General features: G+C 41.3%; 1 protein-coding gene across 49 annotated transcripts in view; it reads right to left on the bottom strand.

The window, feature by feature from the left end:
* The window catches only part of PPP6R3 (protein phosphatase 6 regulatory subunit 3), a 126,535-nt gene that overhangs the window by 73,444 nt on the left and 25,449 nt on the right, over window positions 1-27,642 (bottom strand). For 44 of the 49 annotated variants that reach the window (XM_067037768.1, XM_059069313.2, XM_067037767.1 and 41 more), the window contains one exon: window positions 13,591-13,745. The gene's annotated coding sequence lies outside the window, so the exon portion shown is untranslated. Of the gene's footprint in view, window positions 1-13,590; window positions 13,746-15,997; window positions 16,079-27,642 lie in introns of all 49 variants that reach the window. The other 5 variants (XM_067037751.1, XM_067037752.1, XM_067037750.1 and 2 more) reach the window with 1 other exon arrangement.

Raw genomic sequence — 27,642 nt, 5'->3', positions numbered from 1 at the left:
TAAACAAAATGCAGAGAGTATTTCAAATACAATTTCAACTTCACATATTAATTTTTCAAATTTCCATCTAGTTTTACAGTTTAAAATGTCAACCTGGGTCACATAAGAAAAACAAGTTCCATATCGAATCTATAAAATACTTTCTAAATAAGTAAAATTGGCAAGATTTTTTTCCTTCTCAGAAAATATTTTTATTGATAACAAAAAAATTTTGACTTGAAAATGTTATCATACTTATTTTATTATACACAAGAAAAGGAATTCTTGAGCAACTATCTGTTTTAAAATGCCTAACTCCTTTTGCTTTCCACTATCCTAAACTAGAATAGCATTTTTCAAATCAGAACACCTTAAAATATACATTTCCACAGTGCATTTTCTTTAAATTGGGTAGGTATACTACCGACTTATAAATAAAATATAACCACAGTAGACTCTTAAACATTATGTATTCTGTCTTTTAGTCAAACAGCAAACTGACTGGAAATGAACAGCACTGGTAAATTAGTTACCCCTGGCTTGGCCCTACTTCTATTTGTGCCCTTTGAAGTAAAATCAAGCTAGGTATCAACCAACTGTTACAAAGTTCAACTGCCCAGGGCCCGAGGTAAACAGAGTCCTTTAAAAAATGTAACTAAGATACTTTGAAAAAACTGAAAAAAGTCAGAACTTCAACAGCTCACTTTTAGTAAACATGAATACATTTAAAAATTCTTAACCTAGGTATATTCCAACAGGATTTAGCGACAAGAGGGAATACAATTTCTTATAGTAAACCAATTCACAGGCTTTTAAATCAATACTGACAAAGAGAGAAATGGTAAAACCAAACTACCCTCCATCTTTCTGCAAAACCCTACAATTGTTTTATAAGTTGGATGAGGTACCTTGAAAATAGGGTTTTCTCCACAAGGGCTGAACAGTATGTGGGCAGGAGTTAACTGTTACTTGATGCCACAGAGGACAACCTCTGCTATGCTCCACCTTCCTCATAACTGAAGACACAAGTGAAAATTATCACCATATATGCATAAAACCGGACCAAAGGATCCATAAATCTACTCGTCATAGATCAACTGCTTTAATTAAAGGTCCTGTGAAATTAATAAAATATCATCCTTCTTGGAAGCAAAACCTGGGCCACACTACCTTTATTTCAAAAGCAGTTAAGCAGTGACACTCTGCTTCTGAAGCAAAGGTGCTGCCTTGTCTCTGTGGCACAGGACCTGGTGAGGTGATGAGGTTCAATCCCGTGCGGGAGGCTTGAGAAGGACGCCAGCCCCTCTGCAGAATCTGCGAAGCCTCTGCTGGTAGAGTGTATTCAACAGGGCCCAACTGTGGTTTATGTAAACCACCCACAACCACTTGCTTTCCATCAAATAAACATCATTTTCTCCTCAAACTTTGTTAGGACTCTTAAGCATCTCAACATACTGGATTCCAATGCTGGCTCCACAACTGCCTGGCACTGAGGCCTCAGGAAAACCACTTCACCTCTCTAAGTCCCAATATTCTCCAACAAGTAAACTGGTTGCAAGTAGATGAGAAAGGCCCGGTCTGGTGGCTGAGACACACCAGCACCTGGAAGCTTCTGTGTAATCAACATACCACCCCCTTGAAGTCGAGTGAGCTTTAAACCAGTGCTACCAAACTTCCATGGGGCCTATTAAAACAGTCTCTGGGCTTCCCTGGTGGCGCAGTGGTTGAGAGTCCGCCTGCCGATGCAGGGGACACGGGTTCGTGCCCTGGTCCGGGAAGATTCCATGTGCCGCGGAGCGGCTGGGCCCGTGAGCCATGGCCGCTGAGCCTGTGCGTCCGGAGCCTGCGCTCCGCAACGGGAGAGGCCACAACAGTGAGAGGCCCGCATACCACACACACACACACAAAAAACACAGTCTCAGATTCTGATTCAGGAAAGCAGGGATCAAGCCCGAGATTCTGAACCTCTAGCAAGCCCTCAGATGCTGCTGCTGTCCTGGGTTTAAACCATTGCTGATCATTTGTAATAAACTGCAATAAGTATATTCAAAATAATCATGTAACCATGAGAAACAGAGGAAAAGCCTACTATACCAACACGTGACTGTTACTCATTTCAGAAACTCCCTGTGGACAAGCTGGTAGTAGTGGGTTTTCCTTCAACGTAAGAGAAGCAAAACATAACACTTTCCAACAGAGGCCAGAAAAAATGACACCATGAACACACTAAAAGGTAAACTATTAAAGAGCTCTGGAGAGAGAAACTGCTGGTGGTCCTGCCTACAAATGAGAAGGAAACTGTGGAAATGACAAAGAAGAACTTTAGTGAGTTTAAAATACAAAATCCCCTATTCATATGTACTAACTGCCTAATTTTGGCAATTTTCTATCCAAGTGGGGTAAACTGTACTCTGTAAAGCCCAGGTCTGCAAACTGCTATCAATGGTGGAAAACCTGTACCCAGGAATGGCTGGCCCAGGGCACAAGGTCCAAAGATTCAAAAAGAGATTCAAAGACTATGAAGAATCTCAAGACAGCAATGTTGAGCCTGAAAGCTAACGCTTCTGGGTGTGGGCCCCGTGGGACTACAGGCCGCACACCTGCGAAGCCAGCTTCGGGTACGCCATTCCATAACTGGCCCACTTCAATCTCCAAGATCCCATACCCTAAATACTTCCTCACATGCTCCAGTCTTGCAACAAACACGCACAACACAGATCCAATTTAGATAGCTGCAGTCACCTGAAGTAAGAAGTACAACCTACACAAACATGAGAAGTAGCTGCATCCATCTAAGATAACACAGGGGAAAGACTTTAAGACAACAAAATGTGTTACAGATTTTTAATACTATTTCTTTTAGATGTGCTATGAAGGGAATATTTATAATACAAATTTTTTCTGGGTCTTATACAAAGGCACGCAAGGCACGCAAGCACATGTTCCCCAAGTTCAAATCCCTACACACCTCAGTCTGCCTGCAGCACTCTCTAGAGGCTCCGGCCCTCAGCACTACGAGAAACGCAACACCTCCACTGTCACCCGAGCTGGTGCTAACAGAAACATCACTCAAGCCACAATGTGAGACACATGTAAGTTTAAATTTTCTACCAGCCACACCAAAAAGTAAAAAAGAAACTGGTAAAATTAATTTTAAATGTATTTATTTAACCTCATATAGCTAAACATTATTATTTCAACATGTAATTCTTTTGGTACTAAGTCTTCAAAACATGGGTGTTTTGAAACTTCATAGCACATCGCAATTTGGACCAGCCACATTTCCGGTGCTCAAGAGTCACATGTGGCCATACGGGACAAGACAGCTAAAACTGTATGACTGCTACAATTATGATTCAAAGTTTCTCTCCTGGTACTAAAATATCTTCCCCATCTCCTTCCACAGCTGAAGTCAATAATTACCCATCTTTTCCACACAAGGGCCAATGTGGGATGGGTGGGGAGAGGCTTTGGGCCACGGTTTTCCTTTCTTTTAAAATATAAACATACCTGGGAAATCATGTTTATTCTCATACACACACACACACACACACACACATATACACATACATATAAAAGAAACAACTTGGACATTCTTAACGCAAACAAGTAGGTCACAAGAAAACTAGAACTGTTTTTTAGCCTCTAATTTCTAGGAATATTTGCAGGGATAAAAGGTAAAATTTCAGATTCTTTACCTTGTGATAATGGAGAATGCTAGCTTGAATCAGGAGGGCTACAAGTGGCTCATTACTGGTACAGATACACCTGGCCAAATTTTAAAATAGGTACGTGTCTGTGGGAATTTATTTCATTTTCTAAGTTAATTCAAAAATATTATAATGAAAAATAAAATGCCCAGGTCTCTCAAACATGTTGGGAAACAATGATGTTTGATTAATATAAAAATATAGACTCCCCACTGGTCCCGGAGAAAACTGAGTCTTCACTGCCTCCATTCAGGTTCAAAACAACGTGATTATTACTCCGCAACAGGCAGGCACATCCACCCCAAACCTTTGGCCGAGTTTACCAGCAGCCTGGGAACAGGGTGTAGTGAACAAACTGAGCTGCTGAAAGGCTGTTCTTACTGGCTCTCCTGCTTCTGCCAGTGTCCAGACACCTGGAGTCGCAGGACCCCTGGGCTTGGATTCAGGTGTGCAGAGAACTGAGTTGGGCCACGTATAACAAGACCCAAATGGGGGGACGGCTAGGCTGAAGAAGGGTTGGTGGCTGCCACTCTGTACACTGAGAGCAACACACCACCAGGAAGGGACAGAGAGGAAAGTATCTATAAATAGCAGAGTGCAGAGTCACTCAGAAGGGAGGTCAGCTCTGTGTTACAAGTTAATGATAAACTCCCCCCAACAGCAACGCTCAAGGCCTAGCAAAAGCTATAATTTTCACACGAAGAGGCAGAAACATGCAACATAGGGAGGGAGTAACAGTTGGGCTTTGACGGCAGTTCTCTTTAAGTACTAAGGAAAAAGATCACAAAGGACTGGGAAGTCTACCCAGTAGCTGCCTCTCCATTCTTAGCAAAGGTATCCAACTCATACAGTTGTCCCCTCAACCCCACCCAAACACTAGACTAATCAAATCAAGTATCAGGGTGCCAGTTAGAGATAACGAATTTCTTTAGAGGAAAGGGCAATACAAACTCAGGGCCAGTTTCATTGTATTAGCTCTGAAACTGCTTCCTCCAAAGAATGTATCAAAAGCAATCAAGTTTCTACCATCCAGATGTTGTAGATGCTTTTCCCAGTTTTAATTTGTAACTTTCTTTGATATTTCAGCTTTTCAGAGAGTAAATAAAGGAGTAAAATCCATTTAATATGCACTATATTAATCAACAGGTATTTTTAAAGCACTAATATGCACTGTATTGGGGAATGCAGGAGTACTATGATAATGGTGCCTACTTCCTTGAAGAATACAACAAAACTGAGAACAGAGAAAATACAGAAAATAAATGGCATACACTCCAAGCTTGTTCTGTAGAAAGGGAGCTCAAGGGAGGGGAGCCTGGACAGAAAAGACTCTGCTATAAATGAGGCCTAATCTGGGCCTCAAAAGACAGGTAGGGCTCAGGAGGTGATCCTACAAGCATGGAGGATAGACCCTAGAGCTTCAAGAAAGTCACAGCAGGGAGAAGGTCCTGATGACAAGAAGAAAGAGTCTTTCGGAAGGCACTGGGAAAGGTTAGGCAACGCAAAGCCAGATCTTAAAGAGCCATGCACGAATGCACAGCAGAGCCGGGCAGGCTTGCTGCAGAAGCGAGGGAGGGAGCCAGTCCGTTCTAGCTGAGATAAATGCACATTAAAATAGCTATAGCAAAGATTAACACAGTATATAGAAACAAATGACTCAAGAGAAGTAGAGGAAAATGACACAGGAGATGAAATTTAGGCTGTGGCAAGTACATTTTCAACAGACGCTGTACTCCCACAAAGGCGGAGAGGGGAAGAGGTCTCACCTGTTCCCAGAACGGCCATGTGTTTGAATATGACTAAAATGTGGGACAGGGAAGGGAGTGCTGAAGACAAGACCACTGAGGTGAGACACTGAAGTCAGGTGAGACAAGGCAAGTGAGCAACAAGATGAGATCTAGAGTCTAAATGCTGTCAACGTGAAAGATGGACTGGACAGGGGTGAGCCTAGATAAAGAGTGGTGTGACCCAGAGACTGTTTTAAGAACTCACAGAGGATGGTGAGGCCCTACAACAACCTCTACTTTGAAAACCAAGTTATTCCCTAAGATATTTCACATTAAATTATTATCCCCCCTCCAGTTTCACCCATAATTCCTCAAAACCTAATTTTCATGTTTTCTTCATTCCTAGCTGTACTTAGGTTATCAGATGATACAAATTTATGGATTGCCCTTGGAATTCTGAGCTACATGGGAAATGAAATACACGATCCTCAGAAAACAAATGCCTACCCACACCCTGGGGCTAACTCCAAATACACCTCTAAGATGCTGTGGACAGGCAAGAGGTGTGATCTTTTTTTTTTTTTTTTTTTTTTTTTTTTTTTTTTTTGCGGTATGCGGGCCTCTCACTGTTGTGGCCTCTCCCGTTGCAGAGCACAGGCTCCGGACGCGCAGGCCTAGCGGCCATGGCTCACGGGCTTAGGTGCTCCGCGGCATGTGGGATCTTCCCGGACCAGGGCACGAACCCGTGTCTCCTGCATCGGCAGGCGGACTCTCAACCACTGCGCCACCAGGGAAGCCCAAGAGGTGTGATCTTAATCGCCTACTTCACTTTTATATTTAAACAGCCAACTGCCAATCAAGAAAGTCCAGCCTCACTTTTGTCATGGAGTCCACACTAAAGTACAGTGATGTGTCCCTCTACAAGTTCTCGTTATGAAAACTCAAGTAGACATGAATTTCTGTGCATAATTTCCACAACTTCAAAAACTTCAATACGAGTATATGCAAAGCATGACTTATTTATACTAAGAACAAGTTTTTTTTTTTAAAGTTGAGACTAAGGGATTGGAAAGAAAAAAGACAAGTAATGAGGATGACACAATGGTAATCAGGTTTTTGCCAGAAGCCTTGTTAGAGATCAAAGCAATATAGGCAAGGAAAACCTAGCTGGATCTAGGTGTCTTGTGTGTGTGTGTGTGTGTGTGTGTGTGTACACTTTTATTACTTTAATCAGAATGTGTATAATCAGGACTTCCCTGGTGGTGCAGTGGTTAAGAATCCTCCTGCCAATACAGGGGACACAGGTTCGAGCCCTGGTCCAGGAAGATCCCACATGCCGCTGAGCAACTAAGCCTGTGCGCCACAACTACTGAGCCTGCGCTCTAGAGCCCGAGAGCCACAGCTACTGAGCCTGCACGCCTAGAGCCTGTGCTCCACAACGAGAAGCCACAACAATGAGAAGCCCATGCACCGCAACCAAGAGTAACCCCTGCTCGCTGCAACCAGAGAAAGCCCACGTGCAGTAACAAAGACCCACGGCAGCCATACATACATACAGACATAAATAATGTGCATAATCATAAAACATTTAGGGCTATCTCAACAGTCCCTAGACTAGCAGTAATAACCTGTTAACCTCCAGCAAGTGCTTTCCGTAATGAATATTTTACCAGCAAAGCAGACTCCTGGACTGCTGAGACTCTGCTCAGGAATACAAGCTCAGTGTAGAACTTGAGACGTGAACACTGCTTACGGTCTTTATAGCTTCTTAATCTCTTCTAGCTATCCCACAATAACAGTAAATGGTCTGATACGGCAACCTTCTATTAAAGGAGGAAAAATAACTAATAGCAGCTCACAATTATTAAGTGCCTACCATATGCCAGACTCTGGGCTTGATGCTTTTAGATACATTATCTGTACCTCACAACAACTCTTAAAGGTTTCGCTCTCATTTGCATATGGAAAAACTAAGATTCTAAGAGGTGAGATGATCTACCAAAGACCACAACTAGTGAATAAGCTGGCTAGAGCTGGGACTCAAGCCCAGGCCCCTCACGCTCCCAGGTCTGTGCTCTTCCCATCACGCCCACGGCCACAGGACCGGCGTGGACACCCGGTGAGCAACCGGACCCACCAGCAGTCATCGAGAGCACAAGCCAGCCCCAGGCCAGCCTGCGGAAGGGAAATAGCAGCAGGCTAACCTGCCATCTAATGGCTCTTGGGATACACTCATGGACGGGAACCCCATGTCTTCACGGGCAGACAAAAGAATCACTTGACAGACAAGCTGGCTGGGAGTTCAGCCCAAAGAGCGTGGGTGGTGACACTGGAGGAGCTCAGCTCTTGTGGCCAGTGGCGCTATCAGAGCTGACTGACCAGAATGCCACAGGTTTGTCCAAGTGCACGGAAAACACGAGTGAATCAGCATTCAAAAACTGTCTGACATGATGAAACGAAGAGAAATTTACTTAACATGGTTAGATGTAAAGCCCTTTTAAAATAAAAACTGAAAAACATGACATGGGGTGGGGGGCAGAGGTTGCTAGGACTAAGAAAACTGTTAAAGAAAGAAACAAGTCCAAAAATTTTAGTTAATTATAAGCTTGACATAAAGTTGTATTATGCTGTGACTAATAAGCAAGTAACCCTCAGGATGTGTCATAGATCAACCGCGTCTAGGACCACGGGAGATACTAACTCTACTGAAGCCTTCCCTAGGCAGACCAGCTCATGCCAAGCAGGATCACATCCTGTTCTGGGGCAGATGAAGAGACCGCCAACCACAGGGCAACCAAAGAGGACCAGGGTGGCAGAAGGGACTTGCCACGTGGAGGGAAAAAATAACTAGCTTTGAATATCTCAAAGCTCCTCTACACTATCACGGACAGTGCCCAAGGGGAAAAATGAGAGCCAGTGAGTGAAAAGGACAGATTATCTGTCCTATCTGCGAGCAGAAGATGCAGGAACTTGCTAAAGGTTAGGAGCACCAACACCTTCAAGACCCCAAGGCTGAAGGTTGCTCTGGAAGCCTGGATGATTCTCTATGAGGGCAATGACAGACAACTTCCCGTTCTGGACAGAAAGACTACACTAAATGATCACCACATTGTTTTATGAATTTCTTCTCTAAGTCTATGTGATATAAAAGGCATGGCTACATTTGGGCTGACATGGAGTCTCAACAAGAAAATAGCAAAGGATTCTGCAACCTTCCAGATGCTTAGTGGGTTGAAACCCACACAATTCTCTACCCTTCTGGAAGCTCTAGAAAAACAACAATAAAGGACAAAGAAAAGGAAACAACAGCCAAGGAGAATGCCAACAAATTTATGAAATACAGATAATGGAGAAACAATTCAGACAGTCCAACATCCAAGTAACAAAAGTTTTAGAACATATTATAATTCACCACTAACCTCCCTTGTCAAAAAATGTTTTTTCTCAGAGCATAAAGAAGTGACACTCCCCTTAAGACCTACATGTGGCACCATGTTGAGTGGTAAAAGATCCTTTAAGACACAGTGTGAAAGTCCGTGGTGTCGGAGATAAAAAAAAAAAAAAAAAGTATCTAAACTCTTCTAGTGAGGAAAAACTTATAAAAGGACTGGAAATCAGAATTACATCAGCTTCCTCAACAGCAATTCTAGAAAAGAACATCTTTAGACCTGGAAGGTCTGAAAGATTTATTCACAGTTTCTTAAGGAAGCTACTGGATGGAGAATGGGCTTCACTACAGCATGGCAGTAAGCCATGAGGGGAAGACACGGAATCCATGAGACCAGGGATCCAACACACAGAGAAGCAAAGATGACTCCCAGAAGGGGGGACACCCGCAGCTAAAGACAAAGTCAAAAGGAACCAGTTTGGAGTACACCATGAGGCGGAGGGCTCTGGAAAGGATATGTTCAAGGAAGTGTATTGCCAGATGTATGTTACCGTGCTGAGAAGGATTCTGCAAATTAAGTCAGAGATTTAGGGATTAATTAACCACAATATACATACTTTTATTACTGATCTTAACCAAAGTTGTGCTTTAACTATGTTGGGAGATGTGAGAGGCAAAGAGCTATGCGTATAAGAGCTAAACCTTAATCTTCATAGTTAGAAGTAAGATAGATTAGAAACTGCTACCTACAGGTATATAATTTAGAAATGCACAAGGAAGTAAAGATGAGGAAACAGCTAAGAGATGGAGGTAGCAGCTCCTAGTGAGTAAGTAACTCACTTACTCACTAGGGGCTGGGGATGAGGAGGGGATAGGAAGGGAAAGATGAAAGAAATGATTGTTATTTTTTGTTATAAATCTTGTGACACCATTTGACTTTTTAAACTATGTACCTATGTAAGCTATGTACCTATGTATGATAAAATAAAAAATTATGAAAAGAAAGAAAATATAAAGCAGCACAATCCCTGGCATTTAGGACAGGCTCTATAAATATAAGCACAATCTAAAATCAGGCTATTATAAAAGACTAACAGAAAGACTATGAGGTGACTACATGCACTCAAGATTCCCACGTACAAAAAACAAAGAAATAGAAAAATCCAACCAACAGCAAAAACCACAATGGTACCTTTTCAGTTTAGGTCCTTTCCCACCCCATTTTTTCTGCCATGAGTGTGTGAAGCAACTCCAGAGACCTAGGACACTTGGGGGTATTGCCAAATCTGGTCTGCCACCTTTTTTATAAATACAGGCCCTGAGAGAAGAATGGTTTTTACCTTTTTAACTGTTTGGGGGTGGGGGTGGGGAAGTATCAACAGGACGATATTTCGTGACTTGTACAAATTCTATGAAATTCAAATTTCAGTGACCATAAAGTTTTAACAGAACACAGTCCATCCTTTACATTCTGCCTCTGGCTGCTTTTACACTACCAGGGCAGAGTTGAGCAGTTGTGACAAGAGACCACATATGGTGCTATCACTTTGCACTGCAGCTGGGCGCTCTCCAAATCGCAGTGACACGGGTATAACTCAACAGTGCTCAGAGTGCCATATGCTGTACTGCAACATTTTATTATTATAAGTGCACACCCAACATGTCAAAACAAGAAAAGAAAATCTGGACTTCAAATGTTGTGTTTTTAAGGTACAATGGGATGTGAACTATTTTGTTATGAAATTAGATGGCAAAGCACTGTTTATTATGCAATCATACCATCCCTGTGCTAAAACAATACACTATATGTCGACATTACCAGACTAAGCAGTCATCACAGTATTCCCAACTCACAAGAAAGGAACAGTCAGAAAACTCAGAAAATGTTAAATGGAGTATCTTATTACAGGAGAATTTCTTCACAAAACTAAAAAAATGAAAACAAAGCTTCAATCAAAGCTGGTTTCTAAGGTCTCTTGTTAATAAGTTAAAGAAGCCAGGGCTTCCCTGGTGGCGCAGTGGTTAAGAATCCGCCTGCCAATGCAGGGGACATGGGTTTGCGCCCTGGTCTGGGAATATCCCACATGCCGTGGAGCAACTAAGCCCGTGCCCCACAGCTACTGAGCCTGCGCTCTAGAGCCCACGAGCCACAACTACTGAAGCCCACGTGCCTAGAACCTGTGCTCCACAACAAGAGAAGCCACTGCAATAAGAAGCCTGCGCACTGCAACAAAGAGTAGCCCCCGCTCGCCGCAACTAGAGAAAGCCCGCGCACATCAAAGAATACCCAAACGCAGCCAAAAATAAATAAACTAATTTTTTTAAAAAGATGAAATATGTAAAATCTCACTACGGATCAGCATTAATAGATTAGATGAACATTTGCAAATAGATTTTGATGAGAGGGGAACTCTACCTTCAAATGCCATTTAAATGAAACGTTATCCCCCTAGAAAAAGAATTTCATTCTTCTCATTAGCAGATCTGTATCATAGAAAGCTGAACGCAAGTATTCTTAAATTTTGAATTTCATCAATAAAATCTGGGAAAATTTGTTTCTCTTTTGTCATGTAAGTACCTTCATAATATCCTCTTTTTTGCCTCTTGGTCTACAAAACCTAAATGTTTACTTCCTGGGCCTTTGCAACAAAAGTTGAGCTTGATGATCCCTGGTCTAAAGGACCTTATACCTGCAGTACTGCACCTCTTTGGGAATCCTTCTCAACTACCGGGCATTGATTACAGGACTCTGGGAACCTTTGGGGTAACTTCTTAAGAGAAGAGTTCACCCACCCTAGTGTGGAACAGCATGGTAATGAGCAGAGGGGAGTACAAGAAGAAAAAAGAATATAGTTAAAGGTAAGGAACTGTTTTATAAGCTACCAAAGCTAAGAGTCTCTATCAGCAAAGAAAAACAAAAACAAGAGAAAGAGCACATGAGAAATAAAGGGAGAGAGAGTTTTAAAACTGCTATCCTGAGAAATGCCTCTGAAACTTTAGCTCCTACCACCAAACAATTAATGATACCTATTACGTAAAATGTACTAAAGACATAAAGTAGAAATGAAAACTCCTTGCTCAGGAATGCTTAAATCTACTTAAGGATAAACAGTAATCCTAAAATAATTTAATGATATACTCTAAGAGTTCACAAAGGAATGACCACAAAGGGACTGACTGGACCAACATAGAAAGGTTTTACAAAAAAGGTGGAAAGAGAGCTGAACCCTGGAAGGCATAAAATCAAATACACAGAATAATAAAACCGTATGATGGGGGTGGGCAAAACGGATGAAGGGGACACAAAGTTATAGTTACAAAATAAATAAGTCATGGGATAGAATGTACAGCATGGTGACTATAGTTAATAATACTGTATTGTATATTTGAAAGTTGCTAAGAAAAGAAATCTTAAAAGTTTTCATTACAAGGAAAAAAATTTGTAACTATGTGTAAGGATGATAACTAATAACTAGACCTATTGTGGTCAAATCACTTCTCAAAGTATAGAAATACCACAGCATTATACTGTGTGCTCCTGACACAAACGTGTCAATTATGCATCAACTGAAAAAAAGCTAATATGTGTAATGCTACAAAGAGTTCTAAAAATTAGTTCTTGAAATCCAGCATCACCATAGAAAAATGGATAATCGTTTTTACTATAAATGAATCTGACAGTCAGATCATAGCTTATCACTGCATACTACTGGACTTCTTATATCTGAACCCTCAACTGAATTCTCCACTCAGTCAGGCAGGTAAGAAACTGAAGAGTTCATACCTACGGGTTAGAACCTATCCCAAGGCAGAGGAAAAAGAAAGGCTGGGCCACATGAGCAAAAACAAACAAACAAAACCATATGAGACAAGGTGCCCAGAGTGAATGACTACTTAAAGGGAATTCTCCCCATCAGGATTTATACAGAATAATATGAAGATAAAAACTGGACAAATCAGAACCTTTCTACAAGAGGTGGTGCTTCACTGTGTAAGCAGAAGGGGATGTTGAGGAAGAGTAATTCACAAGGGGCTGGAGGTGGGGGAGAGCACAGGCAAAATGGCTTACTGCCTAGGAAAGATTCTGGCCTGGGGATTAGATACAGAGACCTGTTACAACAGAACAACTATAGTATCTCCTGAGACAGTGAAGCCTGAAAGGTAGATGATTAAATGGTTTATGCCCACCTGCTCCTCCAGTTACTATGGAACAAATGCAGTTGGATTAAGTATGTGCATATTCCCAAAAAGGTCCTACTGGGCCACTTTCTATTAAGTGCCAACTGACCCAAAAGCCAAATATGCAAAGTAAACCTCTGGTCTTTCACAAAAAAATTCAGTAAAGAGTTGCAAAATGATAGCAATTAAGACTCAGAAGAGTCAGGTGGCTGGCTAGAAGCCAGATGTTCTCGATGTTCTCTCTCTCTCTCTCTCTCTCTCTCTCTCAGCAGTAGCTGGGTCTCTACTAGCAGTCTTTCTCTGGCATGCTACTTCAGCTTGCTAGGCCTGTCTGGTCCTTAGGGCCCAGCTCAATCCCACCCCAACCCCCATCCCGTGGAAACTGGGAATCCCGTGGGTGCTGCAGATTCTACGACATACCAGAGCAAACTACAGAGCCTGTTATTTAACTTCCTAAAAATACCATAGCACCACGGAGCCAGGAGGTACCCGGCTCAAAGTGATGGCCCAGACCAGGTCCACCTAGACTCCAGGGTCTCAAGACAGAAAACAGCTTTCCTTGATGTAACTCATGGAAGGAAACTCCTCATAATTTTAGTGACCTTACCTTTCAAACCAAGTTTAAAAATTAAAAGAAATGTTTCCTTTTCTGTGGCTCCTTTTGCCCATTACAGGTTATCCTGGCAGCGGCTGTCCTCCAATTTACTGCATTAGCAGACTTGCAGAGTAAAGTGGGATGGTGGATACGAAACAGAAGTTCCCCTATAAAGAAAAAAAGAGCAAAAATGACAACGTGTTCTCTTTTGTTCGGATGAGAGCTGCCATTAAAGATACTGGTTCAAGGTCTTCATTCACTATATCACCTAAATTTTTCCTTTAAATCATAAGAACTATACCTCAGAGGACTGAAAAGTACTAGCTAATTGAAATTTTTTCTATGTAACAAGAGGAAAAAAGGCACTGTCATCCCTCTACCTAAGCTTTTATCCTACACTAAACAATAACCCAGAAATAGATGTACAGTAAGAGCACTATCAGTGAGCAAATAAGAAAAAATACATATGCTTATCTGTCTTATGAAAACATCAATGATGTTCTTACTCAACACAGGGTTAACTACAAAGGCACCATATTTTAAAACATCAAAACAAATTTTAAAAGTATCTCCCTCAGGATGGGAGAGAGGGTGATGCAAGAGGGAGGAGATGTGGGAGCATGTGTGTATGTATAACTGATTTAGTTTGTTGTAGAGGGAAAACTAACACACTATTGTAAAACAATTATACTCCAATAAAGATGTTAAAAAAAAAAAAAAAAAAAAAAAAGTATCTCCCTCTAAATGTCCCCAAGTAGCCCCGTGTAATACCTTTAAACAACTGTAACTTACTAGGAACCATGAGCAGAACATTAAGTTCACTTAAGTACTAGCTGTAGCTGAACCCTGTCTCTAATGTGAATTAACCAGATGCTTCACATGAAAGGACTATAAATTTGAACTGTCTTCCAAGGCACTTCATTTATAACTAAATACTGCAGGAAAAGACACAAACTATGGACAATATACCAATCAGAAATCCTATAAGGATGCAGTCTACAAGGCATCTCAAAATAAATGCCATTTATTTAATGCCTTTGTTCCACAAAATTCACACTACATTGTGATCAACTCAATATTTTCCCTCAAATAAGATAATAAATAGAAACAATGCTAACCACTTGCTAAAAGAAACAAAAGCAATCAACAAAAACTGTAAGAAACCTACTTTAAAATGAAGAAAATATCTGATTCTAAAAAACATTTTACCAGTGAAATGTTTTCTAAACAAAAACTTTAAAAAGTGTTTAATTGATCACCTAAATCTTTGCTTTCAATCATAACAGATCGTGTGCCACCCCAGTCTTTAGACATGACCAACTTAGCATGTTAGTGTAAAGAGTACATTTCTAAATGTCATAGGTAATTCTAGTCCCATCACAACGTTAGGGGTTCCAGATCCCTTTAAAAATCCAATGAAGTTATATACTCCACAAAATGCACACACCTGCACACATGCACACCCATTTGACATTTAATCTGAGTAGCTGTAGGACCCCCAACTGATCTACAATCTTTTCTCCCATCAGCCAAGATCACCCACTTCTGGACTTCCCTAGTGGTGCAGTGGTTAAGAATCCACCTACTAAAGCAGGCGACATGGGTTTGAGCCCTGGTCCAGGAAGATCCCACATGCTGCAGAGCAAGGAAGCTCGTGCACAACTACTGAGCCTGCGAGACACAACTACTGAGCCCGTGGGCTGCAACTACTGACGCCCGCATGCCTAGAACCCGCCCTCCGCAACAAGAGAAGCCACCGCAATGAGAAGCCCACGCACTGCAGCAAAGAGCAGCCCCCACTCGCCGCAACTAGAGAAAGCCCGCATGCAGCAACGAGGACCCAATGCAGCCACACAAAAAAAAAATTACCCACTTCCAAGCCAGTCAGTCAATCACAGGCTCCCAGCAGAGTTGTACCAACCTGCCTGCCTCACTGTGCTGCACACCCCCATCCAGGGAAGCCAAAAGATAAGACAGCTGTCAACCCGCTCAGAGCATCACAAATCCAGGTGCTTATTAAGTTGTAACAAGTATGCTGAGACATAACCCACTTTTCTGGAAAAAGGTCTTTGTTTAATTGTTCAGTCTTTTCCCTTAGATTAATTACAGGAAAGACTGGGTCTATACTATTGATGGTAAGAAATCTGTTTTTTTCTAAAGTGTGAAAATGTGGGAAACAAGATCAAAAGATAGAGAACAGAATGAAATGGTATACAAATGCAATATTGGGACTCCTGGGTAAAGAATGTATATGGAACACACATTGAAATGCCTCTAAAAGTACAGTAAAAGAACTGTTTGGGTTGTTTTGTCTTGCTTTTTAAAGGCATAATCCCAAGAACCAACAAAATTAGGGAGCAAAAGGAATATTGGTTGAAAAAGTTATTTAATGAACACTTAGATTCTCAAATCTCCTTGCCTTTTTCTGTCCTTCCCAACCCCATCAGATGACAGGAGGAAGCCAAAACGGATGGTGACTCCGGCACAGCTGAGGGTGGGCCTGCCAGTGAAAACAGAGGGACTGTGTGAACTGCAGAAAGAATGCAGAGACAGGCCCACTCAACTGCCCACCCCACCCCCAGCCAGATTCTCCTATTGGGCTCTGACATTCCCAGCCAGGATGAAAACTGAAAGTGTCTTCTAATCACTGACCTCAAGAAACAAACACCTGAGAATCCTGACACTGGGGACTTCCCAACCAAAGGAGCTCAACTCATCACACTGCTGAAAGGTTCACAGCCACTGAGACCCCACCCGTGAATGGGGGCTCCAATCAACCACCCTCACTCCAATCTTTTCTTTAAAAGTCTTCATTGTAAACTTGCAGAACAGCTGCAAGGGCAGTACAAGAAGCTCCCACAGAGCCTTCTCCTAGATTCACAACTAATCACTGTGTCACTTTTGCTCTTCCACCCATCTTCTGCAGCCATCACGTCCTTTACCTTTAAATAGCTCGCTGTGTATTTCCTAAGAAGAAGGGTATTCTCTTCCACAACCACAGTCAAAGTCAGGAATGCAACACATTAACTGTCCCATATAGACTCTATAGTTCCCATTCCAATTCCACCCACTGCTCTACAACCTCCCTTACGGCAATCCCCCTTCACCTCAGTCCAGATCATGGATCACACCTAATGTCATGTCTCCATCTGAAACAGTTCTTCAGCAATTCTCTTTCATTGGCATCTTTGAAGAATATAGAGTATAAATATCTGGCAGTACTACCACACAAGTGGTACAAGTGTTAAGTGAGGTTTGTTTTTCCTATCCTAGAGTATCACATAAGTAGTAAGATAATGTCTGTGTGTCCCATTAGTGGGATTTTGATCACTTGGTTAAGATAATATTTGCCTCATTTCTCCACTGTAAAATAACCAGTTTCCCCTTAGTAATTAACTAGAAAATAATCTGTAGGAAGATATTTTGAGATTATGTTCTTAAAACATTCACCCAATAGTTTTAGCATCCACTGGCAATTTTTGTCTTAATTGTTACTGACAGTTATAAAATGATGTTTACTTTGTAAATCTACTGTTCCTTTTACATTATCAGTTGACATTATAATTCCAGTAAGGTATGTTCCCTTTTTCCATTCATGCTTTAATTCATTAGCAGTATGGACTCACGGATTCTTATTTTATTTATTAATATCACCATTCATTCTGATGCTCAAGTTATCCCAGATTTGGCCAGTGGGAACCCCTTCAAGCAGAGGACTGTGTGCTTTCCATGTTTTTTGAGTACTTCCTTATTTCCTTGCATAACAACATGTTCTAGATTAATCTTGTACATTCTCAGCCCCATCTCTAAAATCACCCATTTCTCCAAGAAGCCCTGGTTCCTTTTAGTGGAGGGTGTGATTTAGAAATGAAGATCTGAGAACTAAGTATGTTCACAGATAGTGAACAAAGCTGAGAAAGAATAGCAATTTCATATGAGTCAACTCTATGTGTTGTGTGTGTATATACCCCAACTCTAAATGTGAACGAAAACCACGGGTTCCGATAACATCTCAGGAAAGCCTCTATCATGAAATGTAGAGTGCAAAACAAAACAGAAAAATGCAGGATGGAGCAAAGACTATACAAGAAAAAGAGTACATTAAAAAAATTATCCTCAGAAAGATAAGTTAATGTATCCATCAAATTTTTTAAAAAAGGGGTATTATTTAAAAGGACACTGAGAATACTTAGCAGACTAAGACATTAGGAAAATGACTTCCAACCCAGAAGTCTATATGCAGCCAAACTATCAATCAAGAGTACACAGAAAGTCTCAAAAGACTTACCCCCCACACCCCTTCCTCACAGAAAACTACTAGAGACTGTGCTCCACTAAAACAACAGAGGAACAGGAACAGGAAACTGAATGAAGGGGAGAGGCAAAATGAACTCCCAGGGTCCCAGCAGACAACTGTGTTCCCAGCAGGGAGGACAAGCTGTCCAGTCTGGAGCAGGAAAAAATTTCTTCAAAAAGATAAAGCTGATGGGATACCTGAACATGTAACTGGCTAAAAGTGTGAGGCTAAATTAGTGATTGATACATTAAAAAAAGTTGACACAACATTTCCAATACCAGAAGTTTTTTAGGAAAAGTATTTGTAATTTACTACTTGACACTATAAATAGCATCCCAAGTAATAATGGATGAATATTGATTTAACCAAAATTGCAATAAAACTGTATTGGAATGATGGGGAAGACAGAATGTGGGGAAGAGGGTGCAGTGAGGGAAAAAGAGTAAGCTAATCCTTATCTTCCATACCTTTTCAGAAAGGGAAATCAGTAGATGTGCTTAAAACTAAAAAAATCAGCAAACATGCATGTAATTATGAACTCTTCCAGTATGCTCTTCAGACATATGGAGGTAAATATGTGTTTTTTAACTGGCTAAAAGAGTTCTAAGTAATACAGTCGCCCTCAGGGAAGGGGGAAAGAGGGAGGGGTGGCTAAAAAGTGCTATCATCTTATCCAACCTCCTAAAGCTAGCTCACTCTTAACTGGAGATACGCAAAACTGACAAAATTTTTTTTCAAAATAAAATTTTAAGAAGAATGCTAGACTGGGAGAGAGTATTAAATGTTGAGACCAGAGAACTATAACATCAGCTACTCATTCATTAGTTGTGTGACCTAAGGCAAGTCATTTGACCTGAGTATCCATTTCTTCATCTACAAAATAAAGGAGCTGTACTAAGTTAACTCTAAACTTTCTTCCTCTTTCAATAAATTTATGAATCTAATATAAAAATAAGTAATCAAAGCTTTAACTATGGTGCCAGTGGCCATGGACAATGGTAAATTAAATTACAGAAAGAATGAAGCAGGACTTGGTGAAATAATAAATGGAGAGAGAAGTAAAATGGAAAAAAAAAAATTCTGCTTTAAGCCTGTGGGTCCCAAGAGGGTGCTGATGGTGAAGGAGAAATGAGAAAAGCACTGTTTTAGAAATGAAGACAGAAGAGTTCCTGATCCTGGCCTGGAAGGAACTGAACTGACAGTATCCAGACAAACTATGACATGAGCCCACTGGAAAAAACCTAACTAAGCTGGAAACAAATATTTGTGTTAAAAGTTAAAACACACAGATGATGCTGGAATCCATAAGGATGATGAAAAGTTCTTCCCAAAGAATACAGAAACTGAAAAAGGAGGAATTCTCCCCTCATATTTAATTACTAGGAAACCATAAGTTTTACATAATGATTAAAGGACAAAAATGAGCACGGGGCATGGCTAGAGAGCTGACTATTGAAAGGCAGTGTGAGCAACAGCACAATGTCATATAAGCTAAAGGAGGAAAAATACAGATTTGCTAATAAAGAATATAATACATAGTTTACTAGTTGACGTCATAGTGCATTCGGGCTGCTATAACAGAATACCATCTACTGGATGACTTACAAACAGAAATTTACTTCTCACACTTCTATAGACTGGGAAGTCCAAGATCACAGCATCTGTAGTGTCTGGTGAGGACCCCCTTCCTGGTTCATAGACCACAGTCTTTTCTGTGTCCTCACATGGCAGAAAAGGATGAGGGAACTCTCTGGGATCACCAATCCCAATCATTAGGGCTCCACTCTCACACCTCATCACCCTCCAAAGACCTCACTTCCCAACACCATCACACTGAGGATTAGGTTTCAACATATGAATGTTAGAGGGGAGACACAAACATTCAGTCTATAGCAGTTGATATCATTAGATTATTCTTTCAGAGGAAATGGATCCAGAGGGGCCCCCTCAAAAAAGGAAAACAAGATTTTTTTAAAAGATAATATACTTTTACTTTTGTATTTATTTTTGCCAATCATTCCTTAAAGGAGACTACATTTTCCTCAATAGCCATATAATATAACTCTATCAAAAAGGGTCTCCTCTTTCCAATACTACTGACTCCGATTAAGGCCAATGAAGAGAATGTAAGAACATAATTATAAAAATATCAGTCAAGAATGAGGGCTGGTTTAGCCTAAAACAGCAAAGGAACAGATTCTCAGCTAAAGAGTATCTAAATATGTACTTGCTTAGTCACAGAACTAATAAAAGAATAGCAAGAATGAACATCTACCCTTACAAACCCTTTGTGCCAGCATTATACACATGCTTCTCAAACCTCTTAGGTATTATTCCTATTTTATCCTTGAGAATAATAAAGGACACTCCAAATAACCCTTACATGAACCCTCAATTTATTTATTTATTTTTAAAAAACTCACTTTGGGGGAAAAGGAATAATAACCTGCTCCCTATGCTCTCGTATGACTTTTTACCATAAATTCCATGATACTCTTCACAAATGCAAATTCACAAGAGGAAGCTGTAGCTATTACATAACATGAAAGAAAGTATTTTCTCCTTGTATCACATTATCATACACAAACAACTGAAGACAACCTCTCAGTTACAGACAGGTGATACAGCCTAGAGCCTGGATCCACAAAAGCAAGCAAGTCTACTCTTATTAACATCAGAGAGCCCTAAGGTAGGCCAGATCAATCAGAGTATCATTTTAATGTGGATCTCAATGATCCTATCTCTGCAAGTGTGCTCACAAATGCTCTCTAAAACACCCAAGTCTAAAGAGATGCAAGATAATGAGATGGGAAGATACTCCATCTCTATGAGGTCTTGCTCACCATTTTATCCTCAATGCCTAGCACACTGTAAATTAAAAAAAAAAAAAAACCCTCATAATTTGACCACAAAAATCATCAAAAATGAGCACACAGGGCTTCCCTGGTGGTACAGTGGTCGAGAATCTGCCTGCTAATGCAGGGGACACGGGTTCGAGCCCTGGTCTGGGAGGATCCCACATGCCACGGAGCAACTAGGCCCGTGAGCCACAACTACTGAGCCTGCGCGTCTGGAGCCTGTGCTCCGCAACAAGAGAGGCCGCGATAGTGAGAGGCCCGCGCACCGCGATGTAGAGTGGCCCCCGCTTGCCACAACTAGACAAAGCCCATGCACAGAAACGAAGGCCCAAAACAGCAAAAATAAATAAATAAATTCATAAACTCCTATCCCCAACATCAAAAAAAAAAAAAAAAAATGAGCACACAACCACTCATAACTGGGAGAAACTAAGTAACATCATTTGGATGACTTCAGAGGCATCTTTCAATATATATGTATGTATTTTATATATATAGATAGATAGATAAATACAGATATATATGTAACTATCAGCTAATTTCAGAAACACCAATCAATTTAATACAAGCTGTGGCAAGAATACAGGCCTCTAAAGCATTAATCAAAAATTACTGTGACAAGAATGCAAAAAGACTGCTTTTTTAAGTATAAAACACTCAAAGTAAATTCATACTACCACCTTTTAAAAGCAAAATCAGGTACGTAAAGGACTAAGTAAAAACTTTGGCACCTGACTGGATTCCGTCATCGTCCAGCTATGCACCCTAATGGACACTCAAATCACTGCCATCGTACATGAAAGCCAACCCAATCTAAGTCGCTATTAAAATGGAGCCAAATCATAAATTAGTAAATTAGCATCCAAAGTAAAGCCCAGAAATTCAATGCTGCCTGTTACAACAATAGTGTGCAGAGATGTAGAGCAATGGTACAAAAGACTACATGATTCCAATTGCCAAAGCTATACTTAGCTGGCTCAGTCACGGTTACACATCAAGCTTAATTTGATGTAAAAACTTAAACTTCCATAATCCTGAGTACAAAAGCAAGAAAGACATCAAACTTTTTGTAGGGCATCTTAGTAACCAAATGATTAATATGTGAAATAGAAGTACAGAGACTGGAAAACATGCTAAGCAGCATGAAGATGAATGAATGTATCACTGAAAATTCAACCAAAGGATGGGATTTTCAACTGGCAAACCAAGATACCTGACAGATGGAAAAGGAAAAGCCCTTCATATAGGCTCATGGTTACTGTCCTAAAGAATAGATGAGGGCTTCCCTGGTGGCGCAGTGGTTGAGAATCCGCCTGCCAATGCAGGGGACACGGGTTTGTGCCCCGGTCCGGGAAGATCCCACATGCTGCGGAGCGGCCGGGACTGTGAGCCATGGCCGCTGAGCCTGTGCGTCCGGAGCCTGTGCTCTGCAATGGGAGAGGCCACAACAGTGAGAGGCCCGCGTACCACAAAAAAAAAGAAAAAAAAAAGAATAGATGAAATATGAACCAAGAAAGGGCCCAAGTCACAACCGGTTACAGCACTGCCACAAGCTCTGAGTGATTTTTTTTCCTCCTACGTTTAAACACAAACCTGATTTCTAGTTGGCAATTCTAATCATACTCATAACTCTTGGTGCCCACCACTAACACTTCTGAAGTTCTCAAAAAAATTGTTTTAAGGGGAATGCTCTAGACCTACACTGTACAATACAGTAAGCCACCTGCCACACACAGCCACTGAGCGCCTGCAACATGGTTAGTAAGACTAAGGAACTGAATTTTCAATTTTCTTTTAATTTAAATAGCCACACTGACAAAGAATACCATTTTACTGGACAGCACTGCTCCGACTCACATTAAAAACTAAGCACAGGATAAACGTTTATGGTCTACAATTTTGGGTAAGTTCACATCTCTAGGCTTCAACTTTCTCAACCAAAAAATATAAAGAGAGTTCCATTAGACTGTCTCCATGATTAAAAATAAATTAGTGCAGCATATAAATTAAAAGTCCCGGAGGCTTCCTTGGTGGTGCAGTGGTTGAGAGTCCACCTGCCGATGCAGGGGACATGGGTTCGTGCCCCGGTCCGGGAAGATCCCACATGCCGTGGAGTGGCTGGGCCCGTGAGCCATGGCCGCCGAGCCTGCGCATCCGGAGCCTGTGCTCCGCAACGGGAGAGGCCACAACAGTGAGAGGCCCGAGTACCGCCAAAAAAAAAAAAAAAGTCTCGGGACTTCCCTGGCAGTCCAGTGGCTAAGACTCTGTGCTCCCAATGCAGGGGGCCGATCCCTGACCACATGCCACAACTAAAAAGATCTCACATGAGGCAACAAAGATCCCACGTGCCGCAACTAGGACCCGAAGGGAAAAAAAAGTCTTCATTAAAACTGCTGCAGTGTAATTAAAGCTACACACCCCGGGCTTCCCTGGTGGCACAATGGTTGGGAACCTGCCTGCCAATGCAGGGGACACGGGTTTGTGCCCCGGTCCGGGAAGATCCCGCATGCCGCGGAGTAATTAAGCCCGTGTGCCACAACTACTGAGCCTGCGCTCTAGAGCCCGCGTGCCACTAGTGAAGCCCATGCACCTAGAGCCCGTGCTCCGCAACAAGAGAGGCCACCGTAATGAGAAGCCCACACACTGCAACGAAGAGTAGCTCCCGCTCGCCACAACTAGAGAAAGCCCGCGCGCAGCAGCAAAGACCCAATGCAGCCAAAAAATTTTTTAAAAAGTTTTAGCTGATACTGACTTTTCTTTACATTACAGTTGATTTAACCAGGCCACCACTGATGGACCATTTAGTTTCCAATTTTCACTATCACCAAAAAATGCCAGGGTTCCCAGAAGTGGAACTGCTGGATTAAATAATGTTCATTTCGAATTAGCTGCACAACAGCCATTGGAGGTCATGGCTATCCACATTCCCACCACCGATGGAGGTGTGCATGCCTGGTTCCTCACACCCTTGCCCAACAATGTCTTTTTCTCTTAAGAGCACTGTTCATGTCTAAGAGCCATTTATACTTCACTTTTCTGTCAACTGTCTGTTTATATCCTTTGTTCATTTTTCTACTGGGCTTGTCTTCTCAATGGTTTGTAGTGGTTATTTAGAAGTAAGAAAAGGAGCCCTTTGTCTCAAAGCATTCCCTCTTCAGCTCATTCCAATCTGGTGTCTATCTGTACCACTCAACTGAAACTGCCTTTTCAAGTCACCAGTGACCTCCAGATGGGGCTAAATCTAAGTGAAACTCTTCTGTCCTCCTCTCAACCTCGCTCTCGGGAGCATTCAGTACTGTTCACCAGGAGACCCTCCTTACTGGCACCTTCTCCTCACTTGGTTTCTTTGAGATCACACCCGCCTTGTTTTCTCACTGGCCACCTCTTGGCCTCCTCCGAGGCAGAGGTTCCCACAGGGTTCAGACTGTGGACACTACCTGGGTGCACTCTCCCCAGCTGACTACAGTGGCTGGGGTGTCCACTGCCATGTCTTCTACTCACCCTGTTGCCGAAGCAACTGAAACAAGGCCTGGGGAGACTTTAAAAAGAAAAATGGTTTTGTTGAATAAATGAAGCCATTTCCACGGGTTTTTAAATATACCTCTGTAAACACAGTTGAGATTCAAATTTATAAAACCAATTAAGGCCATCTCTGCACTTCAAACACAGGTGCCCAACTATTAGCAGACATTTCCCCTTGGATGTCTTGCAAGCACATTAAATTTAGTGTCTCCTAAACAGGTTTTTGCTCGCTATCATACACTGACCACCAACCAAACCTTTTCCTCACTAAGTTTTCCCTGTCCCAGAAAAGGCACACCCCAGTTGTAAAAGACAGAGCCTGGCTCCTCTTTTCCCTCCCAATATCCAATTCATCAAAATTTTGTCAACTCTATCTTCTGAGTATCTCCCCTTCTTCATCTTCCTCTGCCACCATCCGGAGGATAAAAACAGCTTCCTACCCCATCTCCTTGCGTCTCCTCTGGCCCCTTTAAGCCACCGTTTACTTGCGTTCCTAGTCAGTGTCCTCTGCCACTCCATGTGAGCAATGATAACATGATGCTAATCTGATCTATGCGGCCCACTGTGGTAGCCACATAAGGCTTTTAAGCACATGAAACAGAGCTAGTTCAAACTGAGAAGTATGTATGTGTAAAATATACACTTGACTTCAAAGACTCAGTACAAAAGAAAGAAGTGAAAATATCTCATTAATAATTTTATATGACATGCTGAATTGACAATATTTTGTATTACTGGGTTAAATAAAATACATTAAAATTAATTTTGCCTGTTTCCTTTTCATGAGGCCACTAGAAAATTTATGATTACATATGTAGCTTGCACTGTATCTCTATTGAGACACTGTCCTGATTCACTGAGGGCACCAGCATGCCATCTTTTTAAACCAAGTGTGACCAAAGCATTGAAAGCACCAGGCCTGGCACTGGGCAGGTACCCAGATATTTGCTGAAAGAATTATGGTCAACAATCAGTATCCTTTATGTACACTCATTTAAAAACAAAACACTGAAAATTTAGCTCTTACTTGAAGTTGAACAACACTTTTAAAGTACAATTTGGGCTTCCCTGGTGGCACAACGGTTAGGAATCCACCTGCCAATACAGGGGACATGGGTTTGAGCCCCGATCCGGGATGATCCCACATGCCATGGAGCAACTAAGCCCGTGTGCCACAACTACTGAGCCTGCGCTCTAGAGCCTGTGAGCCACAGCTACTGAAGCCCGTGCGCCACAACTACTGAGCCTGCACTCTAGAGCCCATGAGCCACAACTACTGAAGCCCGCCTGCCTAGAGCCCGTGCTCCGCAACAAGAGAAGCTGCCGCAAAGAGAAGCCTGCACACCACAACGAAGAGTAGCCTCTGTGCGCAGCGACGAAGGCCCAACACAGCCAAAAATAAATGATAATAAATAAAATAAATTTTAAAAAATAAATGAAGTACATGTGTATTAAAACAACTTTTTATTTTAAATTCAACAAATCTATACTGAGACCTGCTTTGCAGAGCACACCAGAGCCAGGTGTCCTGACTTCTAGCTGGCTCTGCGGTGGGCTCACTGCACCCAGTCACCCTTTCATTAAAGAAACCCACAACATGGAGTCAGAGAAAAGCCTTCTTTGTTTTTCATATTTTACATTCTTACTATAAATCATCATTTGAATTTATACAAATAATACACAAATACATTCTTCTAAACTACTGAAACAATACAGATAAAGTGACAATCTCCTTCTACCTACCCAGCTCCTTCTAATCACAGTAATCAGTTTCAGAATTGTTAAGAAAACAAATAAGTTGAAACTGTACATATACATGAATTTTAAAAAATACTCTGTCTACTTCTCTAACATTCATCCTAATTATGTCATTAATTTTTGTAATTTTTCGGTGCTAAATTTTCTGTTACAAGGGAAAGTCAGAAACTGGGGAAGACTGGAAATTTAAGGTGGCCAGAAAGATTGAGTCATCAACCCTTAAAACTTAGTCATCACAACTCAGAAAATCAGCCATGAGAGAAGGAAAGCTAGTGGACAGTACAAGGAGGAAAAAAAAAAAGTAGACGGTTAACATGGAAAGTCTAATTAATAAGATTTAGGTAGTGATCATCTTGTAATGTATTTAAACGTCCAATCACTATGCTGTACACCTGAAATTAACATAATATTGTCGTACCAACTATATGTCAAGTGAAAAAACAAAACAAAACAAAAAACCTGGGAGGTGGGGCTTTGCAAAAAGTATCACACCCCCTTATGTTATGCCCTGCAACATTTAAACTACCAGAGACGGTGTGGTACCTTCAAGAGGGCAAGGCTTACAGTCAGTGTGGGGTCTTCTAAAGAAACAAAACATGCACTCTCACGTGGCCTCACAAACACACAGAGCACATTTCAAAACAAACATCATTACATTTTAAGTCTAGAACTATAATCTGAATGGATTTCAATGTGATTTAGGTTGGAAGCCCTTTAAAAATTTCAATTGGGGTCCACATCAACCTCCAGAGACAGATCACAACCAAAGAAGACACAAGAACGAGACTGCAGGAAAGTTAACGCCCAAACAGAGAAACTTAAAACTACCTGCTTACAAGGCAGAGGACACTCTGGGGATACTACAAGACAAAAAAAATCGAGGTCTTCCACAGATGGCAAGTGAGGTAGGGGGAATTGTTTTAACTGGTAGACCTTATTTGGATCCTGATTTGCCAAAATTAGAAAACTGTATATATAAAAATTATCACCTTTGAGACAACTGGAAATTTCAACTCTGACTAGGTACTGGATAGTATCAAGCAATTGCTTTGTGGGAGTTTTATTTAGATGTTATAGTTTTGTGGTTATGTTATGGTTAAAACAAAAAAAAACTTTATTTTTGAAAGATCTATATTGACATATTTACAAAAAAACAAGATAATTATTTTGGGATTTTCTTCAAAGTAATATGTAAGGGGCTAGCCATAAAGGAAAAATTAATCAACTGAATTACATTAACTCCTCTTCCTCCAAAGACACAATGACAACCCACAGAGTAGGCAAGGATATTCACCATGTTTGTATCTCCTGAAAGATTCATATCCAGAATAAAAGAAACCCTACCAAGTGTTGTGTTTGAAAATATGTCCACAAAGTCTTTGACACTCCTTTCAAAAAGGGAACTTAACTCCCCAAGGTGGGACGATGTAGTGAGTCTCTTCTAACAAACAGAATATGGCAAAATTAAATGCCATGAGACTTTTGAGGTTGTGTCATAAAAACGATAGCTTCCACTTGGTGCTATTTCTCTCAAATCACTCTCTCAGGGGAAAGTCAATCACCATGTCCTGAGGACAGGACACTTCGGCAATCCTGTCAAAGGCCTACATGAAAAGGAACTGTGGCCTC

This window comes from Kogia breviceps, chromosome 7, assembly GCF_026419965.1.
Source record: "Kogia breviceps isolate mKogBre1 chromosome 7, mKogBre1 haplotype 1, whole genome shotgun sequence".
Classification (NCBI taxonomy): Eukaryota; Metazoa; Chordata; class Mammalia; order Artiodactyla; family Physeteridae; genus Kogia; species Kogia breviceps.
The sequence above is the reverse complement of the archived record's forward strand: the minus strand, read 5'-3'. Positions and strand labels throughout refer to the sequence as shown.